The 7,607-nt window shown below is 58.7% G+C and overlaps 1 non-coding gene across 1 annotated transcript; it reads right to left on the bottom strand.

Annotated features, from left to right (window-relative positions):
* Window positions 1–3,807: 3,807 nt before the first annotated feature.
* On the bottom strand, window positions 3,808–3,881 carry TRNAI-AAU. The gene has a single exon. It is a non-coding gene; the product is annotated as a tRNA-Ile (tRNA).
* Window positions 3,882–7,607: the final 3,726 nt, after the last annotated feature.

Raw genomic sequence — 7,607 nt, 5'->3', positions numbered from 1 at the left:
GTGTGTGGACATTGGGAGGAGCCAGGAGATGACCCTTTAGTGGATCTATTCCCGGGGACAAAGGCTGGTTCCCCCCTGGAGGCGATTCCCCTCTCTGATCAGCTGACCCTGGCCCAGCAGGCTGAGATCAGAGGGGTGCTGCATCTGTACCGACAGCTGTTTTCCAACCAGCCTGGGCGCACCAATTTGACTGTCCACCGGGTGGAGAAAGGGTCACCCCCCCCATACGATGCTCCCCTTTTTGGGTCACAGGAAAAACTGCCCAGGACCTAGAAAGAGAGGTCAGGGACATGCTGGCTTTGGGGGTGATCCAGCCATCTTCCAGCCCTTGGGCCTCGCCGCTGGTCCTGGTCCCCAAAAGGGATAGGTCGATCCGGTTCTGTGTGGACTATCGAAAGCTCAATGCCATCACTGTATCGGATGCCAACCCCATGCCCAGGCCTGACGAGCTCCTAGACAAGCTGGGAGGCGCTCGGTACCTCACCACCATGGATCTTACAAAGGGCTACTGGCAAGTGCCGCTGGACGCAGATGTCAGGCTGAAATTGGCCTTTATCACCACTCTGGGGCTCTATGAGTTTCTGACCCTGCCCTTCGGCCTCAAGGGAGCGCCGGCCACCTTCCAGCATCTGGTGGATCAGCAACTGAGGGGGATGGAGAGTTTTGCTGTGGCGTATATTGACGACATCTGCGTCTTCAGCGAGACCTGGGAGGACCACGTGTCCCAGGTTAAACAAGTGCTGGACCAACTCCGAGAGGCTGGGCTAACCGTAAAGGCTGAGAAGTACAAGGTGGGGATGGCTGAAGTATCTTACCTGGGCCATCGGGTGGGGAGCGGCTGCCAAAAGCCGGAACCAGCCAAGGTGGAGGTGATCAGAGACTGGCCCGCTCCCCAAACCAAGAAGCAGGTCAAGGCCTTTATTGGGATGGCGGGGTACTATCGAAGGTTCGTGCCCCACTTTAGCGCCATAGCCGCCCCCATCACTGAGCTGTGCAAGCAGGGGAAGCCAGACAAGGTGGTCTGGACCGAGGAGTGCCAGCAGGCTCTCCAGGCGCTGAAGGAGGCACTGCTCAGTGGCCCAGTTCTGGCAAATTCAGACTTTGACAAGCCCTTTATGGTGTTCACTGACGCCTCAGACACGGGGCTGGGGGTGGTGTTGATGCAGGAGGATGAAAAGGGGGAGAGACACCCCATCGTGTACCTGAGCAAGAAGTTGCTACCCCGGGAGCAGAACTACGTGGCCATCGAGAAGGAATGCCTGGCCATGGTGTGGGCCCTTAAGAAACTGGAGCCATATCTCTTTGGGCACCACTTCACCATGTACACAGACCACTCTCTTCTGACCTGGCTGCACCAGCTGAAAGGAGCCAACGCCAAGCTCCTGAGGTGGAGCCTGCTCCTGCAGGACTACGACATGGACGTGGTCCACGTGAAGGGAAGTGCCAACCTGATAGCAGACGCGCTGTCCCGGAGAGGGGGCCCTGAACTTCCCCGGGTCACTGGACAGAGTGACCCCGCTCAGTTCAGTCTCAAAGAGGGGAGAGATGTGATGGAGTAGGGGCTGTCTGTGTGGGGGTTGGGGGAGACGGGGAGGACTTTAGGTGAGGGACAGGTATTCAGCCTGTAACCTGAGCTAGGCAGGGGGGAGGGGAGGTCAATATCTCTGCCAGGGGAGCTAGACAAAGGAGAGAGCCGAGTGGAGAGAGGGAGTCAGTTTCGATTTGGGGCTGGGTGAGGGGAGTTCAGAGAATCCTAGGCTGGGATCCAAGCACCCTGAACCCCAGAAGGGCCAGATTGAGAGGTCCTGGCTCTGCCCACAAGCTCTGCTGTAGCCTGTGTTCCTGTGTCCAATAAACCTTCTGTTTTACTGGCTGGCTGAAAATCACTGAGAGTCCCAGGAAGAGGGGTGCAGAGTCGGACTCCCCAGCACTCCAAGAGCCAGCGGGGATCAATGCCCACGTCCTCCAGCGGCAAGGAAGCCGCGGGACTTCTCCTGGCTTTGCTTGGGTTAGAGGAAAGTGGTGAAGATAGGAACGGCCCTCCTGGGTGAGACCGATGGTCCAGCTAGGCCACTATCCCGTCTTCTGACAGTAACCGATGCCAGGCGCTTCAGAGGCAATGGCCAGAGCAGGCCATCGTCAAGTGATCTATCCCTGCGTTGTCTTCTGAAGTTTGGTGCTTGTTTTAGGGGCTCACTCTCAGCCCAGACACACTCCAGGGAGGGAGCGTTGGTGTTTGTGCCGAGGAGCGTGGCTGGGACTCGGACCCCCTTCCCCAGCTCTGGGTAGCGCCCCCCGTCCCCATTTCAGGCTGTGTTCTGCTTAAGGCCACAGAGCCCTTGCCTTTTTTTGCCCGGTGCCTGAGAGTCAGGCCAGCTGCGGGGAATTAGCTCAAGCGGCAGAGCGCTCGCTTTGCATGCGAGAGGTAGTGGGGGACGCTGCCCGCATTCTCCGAGCCTGTCGACTAAGGGCTCCTGATGAGCGTGGTGGACGGGAGAGCCGGCCATCTGACTTTTGGCCTTGCTGCCCGTAGCGGTCAGGCCGAAAAATCAAAAGCCATCCTCCCCAGGCCCACAGCCACCCAGGGGCTCCTCTGGCCTCCACGAGTGCCGCACTCTGACCAGCTGAACCAGGCAAGCCACGGGAAACTTCTCAAGGTCTTTCCCTGCTGTGGGCTTGGATGCGAAAAGCACCTGGCCGTTCATCAGCTGTTGCAAGAAGTGTGCCGAGTAGGAGTAGCGATGGGGCTGTAGCTTTCCACAGCATCTCAATTTGGGCAGCTTTCCATTCCTCTTATCTGTGTAATGTCCCTCCCATGGGTTTCACTTGCGGAGCTGTACGACTCTGGCAGGGTGGCCATTTAGAAATCTTTTCCTTGCTTTTCTTTTTTGCCTGGCCCCAGCGTTAGGACCGTTTGGGTGTTTCAGTGGGTGTGTTTTCCCATTGGGAGGCATGTGGAAGTTTGGAAGGGGAGCCGAACAAGGAGTCTTTTTCACAAGCAAGTTGGCTTTCTGCACAGGTAGGGCCCTTGGCCGTAAAGCTTAGCTCCGTCAGTGCATCTGCATGGGGTTCCTCCAGTGCCTCAAGAGCCCGTGCTAAACTCTCGGTGTGGACGTTTGGCTTGCGCCAGTCAGAGTGCGGTGCCTGCGTCTTCCCAGGGCCGGCTCCCGTGAGGCGCGCATAACTTGGGAGGAAAGGGGTAGAAGAGAAAGCAAGTGAAGCTGACTTCGAGTGGTGGTGCCCCTGGGCGGAGTGGTCCTCCTGCTCCTTCCTGTCGGAGGGGTGGGCTTGGGGGGTCTGGCTGTGGGCGGTGGGAGGATGGTGTCCAGGGAAGTCCCAAAGGTCACCCTGCGCCGGCGGAGTGTGAAGCCTCTCCCCTAGGTTGGGGTGCCGAGTATTAAGCCTTCCTCTGTGGCTTGGGCTGGGGAGCGTGATCCGGCGTCGGGTCCATTTGGGTGGAGCTGGCGGCCGGCAAGAATTCGGGCCATCAGGTCAACCCTCTGTGGACAATGGGGGCGAGCCGGCAGGCCTGCGATTTTGGCTTCGCGGGCGGGCATCTCAAGCCTGGCCTCCTATGAGCATGGAAGGCAGCCGGACGGGCTCACCCGTCTCCTCCCCGGGCCCAAGTTCCTTTCAGGCAGCAGGTGGAGCGAGGAGCCCAGGGAGGGGAGCCCAAGGAGGTGGCAGGAGCCTCATCCTGCCCTGCGCCCAGCAGGGCTCTTGCCCGCTCCCGGCCCACCTGGTTTTGGCCTCTGCCACCCCTAGCAGTCAGCCAAAAGAGCAGAAGTCACCCTCTCCCTCCCACAGTGGCCAGCATGGGGTTTGAACCCATGACCTTGTCATTATTAGCACCACACGCTAACCAACTGAGCTAGCTGGCCTATGGGAAGCCCTCCTTTGCCTGACCCTTTTGGAAGGAGTCACCGGCTGGCGCGGGGAACGATGTGGCCTCCATTATCGAATGGATGGATTGAGACGCTACCTGCCAAGATAGGGGAATTAGCTCAAGTGGTAGAGCGCTCGCTTTGCATGTGAGAGGCAGCGGGATCACTGCCCGCATTCTCCAGCGGCAAGGCAGCCACGGGATCTTCTCTTGCCCTTCTTTTAGAAGCCATGGACAGTCAGCCGGCTCAGCTCCTCCAGTGGCCTCCATCCCTCTCCCCGCTTGGCCTCCCAAAAAGCCAGCCCTTGCGGAGCACAAAGCTCTTCCTCCCCGGCCCTTCTCCCCCTTGCGCTGACTGGGAGGCTGGAGACAGCTGGGAGAAGTTAGCTCAAATGGAAGAGCAGGGGAGAAGTAGTCAGACCCAGACACACATTCTCCAGCCTGCTCTGCTCTGCTTTGCTCTGCTGGGCTGGGCTCTAGTGGGGGACCTGCACCTTTCTTTCTGAGCTCTCACTGGAGCACAATCCCTTTCCTCCTCCCTCCCTGCTAGTCTACGCCAAGCTCATTGGCCGGGAGGGAGAGCCACTCAAATACAGAATTACTCACATCCCAGGGGTCCATGAAGGGAATGAGGAGATGGGCGGGGTGGCATGCGATACCAGCTCAGCTGAGACCGTGAGACCTCGCAGCCTCCTGATCTCAGGCAGCATGGCAGCCGTGGAGCAGAGCAGAGCACGCAGACAGCTTGGAGACAGCCAAAGCGGGGAAGGGCTGCGTTGGTCTGGAAGAGGGAGTCGGTAGCTGTCTATCCTGGTGGAGGCAGGGTCGTTTTGCTGTATGCTGGGCCAGGGGCCAGGGAGCCTGCTAGAGTTGCTGAGCTGGGCCTGCTCCTGGCTTTGCTTGGGTTAGAGGAAAGTGGTGAAGATAAGAACGGCCCTCCTGGGTGAGACCGATGGTCCAGCTAGGCCACTATCCCGTCTTCTGACAGTAACCGATGCCAGGCGCTTCAGAGGCAATGGCCAGAGCAGGCAATCGTCAAGTGATCTATCCCTGTGTTGTCTTCTGAAGTTTGGTGCTTGTTTTAGGGGCTCACTCTCAGCCCAGACACACTCCAGGGAGGGAGCGTTGGTGTTTGTGCCGAGGAGCGTGGCTGGGACTCGGACCCCCTTCCCCAGCTCTGGGTAGCGCCCCGCCCCCATTTCAGGCTGTGTTCTGCTTAAGGCCACAGAGCCCTTGCCTTTTTTTGCCCGGTGCCTGAGAGTCAGGCCAGCTGCGGGGAATTAGCTCAAGCGGCAGAGCGCTCGCTTTGCATGCGAGAGGTAGTGGGGGGCGATGCCCGCATTCTCCGAGCCTGTCGACTAAGGGCTCCTGATGAGCGTGGTGGACGGGAGAGTCGGCCATCTGACTTTTGGCCTTGCTGCCCGTAGCGGTCAGGCCGAAAAATCAAAAGCCATCCTCCCCAGGCCCACAGCCACCCAGGGGCTCCTCTGCACCATCTTGCCTGAGCCGGTGGAAGTGGAGCCTGGAACTGAACTGATGCTCTGAGGGTTATTTGCACTGCGCACTTCACATGGAGGTTAAAACACGGGGCACAGATCTTTGAGCACAACCCTGTCCTGAGGAATGGGGGGGCGGGGGGCTGCATAAAGATAGACTGGCTCTCCCTGGCAGGGCTGCAGCGGCTCTTCACAGGGGCAGTCCCACGGCCAATTGGTACCAGAGTTTTGAAAGCCTCCTTTCCTGTCCTGGCTCCACTCTCTTTAGGGAGACTGGTGACCCCATACTTCCCAGAAACCAGCATAGTGAGGCCAATCTGAGCACAGACACCTGCTCAGCACCCCGGGGTGCAGCCCTGAGTTCCGGCAATCAGCTACACTCAGCTGCCCACCCAACAAGTGTTACACGCAGGAGCCTTCGTGCCCCGCGTGTAAAGGTCCCTCCCAGCGCCAGCTTTAAACTCCGCTGCTCAGTTCTAAGCTTTGGCCACACGGGGGCAGCCTGGAGCTCAGCCAACGCCTCCGGTTGCTGGTTGCGTTTCCCGCTCCTCGTGGCAGGTTCACACCCCACAGGCAGATCTCTGAATCGGAGCCGAACCGTTCCCCAAATCCAGCGCTTTAGCAGCAGCTTTGCTAGGAAAGCGCTGACGTCCCCAAGTAAAGTGAGAGCCGGAGCGCTGTGTCCAGGATCCTCTATTGGGCCCCTCACCGTGGTGTCTGTCAGGCGCAAGGAGAAACCAGGGAAATGTTTTCATGGCGTTTAAGGGCAGAAGGGGCCATTGGCTCAGCTAGTCTGACCCCCGAATAACACAGAATTACACCATGACACACACTGATCCCACAGACCTTAGACAGATCAAAGCGTTTCAGCCTCAGGAAGGAGGCTAAACTGGGTACCAGAGGCAGCGAACAAGGGGCCCCCAAGGCAATGGCAGGGAGCTGACGAGGTGAAATATGCCCAGATGATCCCAGCAGGTGACCCACCCCCATGCTACAGAGGTGGGAGTCCCTGTTCCTCCTGCCCTTAAGAATCTTTGGTGGTAAGTGGGTCCCCCCAGTTCCCCAGATAAGAATCCACCATGTGATTTCCCTGGCTTCACCGCCAGATAAGAACATTGTGTGGAGGGAGTGGGAGGAAGGTTGTCTGGCAGATCTGTAAAGGGGGACTGTGTCTCCCTGTCTGGCCAAGGCTCCCGGGAGGAAGTGATCTCAGTGTGTCTGGCTGTCTCCATTCCTCCCACCCATAAGAATCCCTGGTGTGTGGGTGCACCCTAGACCATTAAGGATCTCTGGTGGGTGGGTGTCTCTCTCCCCTAGTCAGGATCTCTGGGCCGTGCCTGTATAAAAAGAGACTTTGACTCAGCCAGGCTGGGCTGCCATCATGGAACAGACCAGGTCCTTCTGTGGAGGGTTTGCGTTCCTCCAAGGACGTGATCTCAGTGTGTGTGGGTGTCCCTGTCCCTTCAACCCTTAACAATCCCTGGTGCGTGGGTGCGCTGGGCCCCATTACAATCCCCTCTGTCTTACCCATGAGGGATCCGGTGGATGTGGGTGTTCTCCATGCTACGGGGGGGGTCTGGTGCCCCTGTCCCTCCTGGTTAATAGTGGAGTGTGTGGGTGTCCCCCCGCCCGTTAAGGATCCGTGTTGTGTTGTTGCCCCCATTCTTCTCATTAAGAATGGTGCAATGGAGCATATGGGTGTGTCCCCCACCCCATGAACTAGCTCCCGTGTGTGGTTCCCCTGCCCCCATCCAGGCTCTGTGGTGTGTGGGTGTCGCTCTTCCTCTTTTCAAGTGTTGCAGAGGGGTGTCCCTCCTCCCAATTCAGAATCCCCAGCGTGTGGGTGCTCCCATCCCCCCATCCAGGCTCTGCGGGGGGTGTCTGTATAAAAAGAGACCGTGTCTCACTGTCTTGCCCAGGCTACGCTGCAGGGGCTATTCACAGGCGTGACCCCACTACTGATCAGCATGGGAGTTTTGACCTGCTCCGTTTCCGACCTGGGCCGGTTCACCCCTTCTTAGGCAACCTGGAGACCCCAAGCTTCCCCAGGATCACCATATTGATGCCGAACTTAGTGCGGACACCGGATCGACACAGCCCCCTGCAGCCCAGAACTTCTGAGCTCAAGCAATCCGCCGGCCTCAGCCTCCCCAGGAGCTGGGATCACAGGCACCAGCCCCAGAGCCCGGCTTGTTTTGCTATCTGGCAGCTCAAGCTTTAAACTCTGC

Source organism: Mauremys mutica, unplaced genomic scaffold, assembly GCF_020497125.1.
Source record: "Mauremys mutica isolate MM-2020 ecotype Southern unplaced genomic scaffold, ASM2049712v1 Super-Scaffold_100101, whole genome shotgun sequence".
Lineage (NCBI taxonomy): Eukaryota > Metazoa > Chordata > Testudines > Geoemydidae > Mauremys > Mauremys mutica.
Note: the sequence above shows the minus strand (reverse complement) of the source record. Positions and strands in the feature narration are given on the sequence as shown.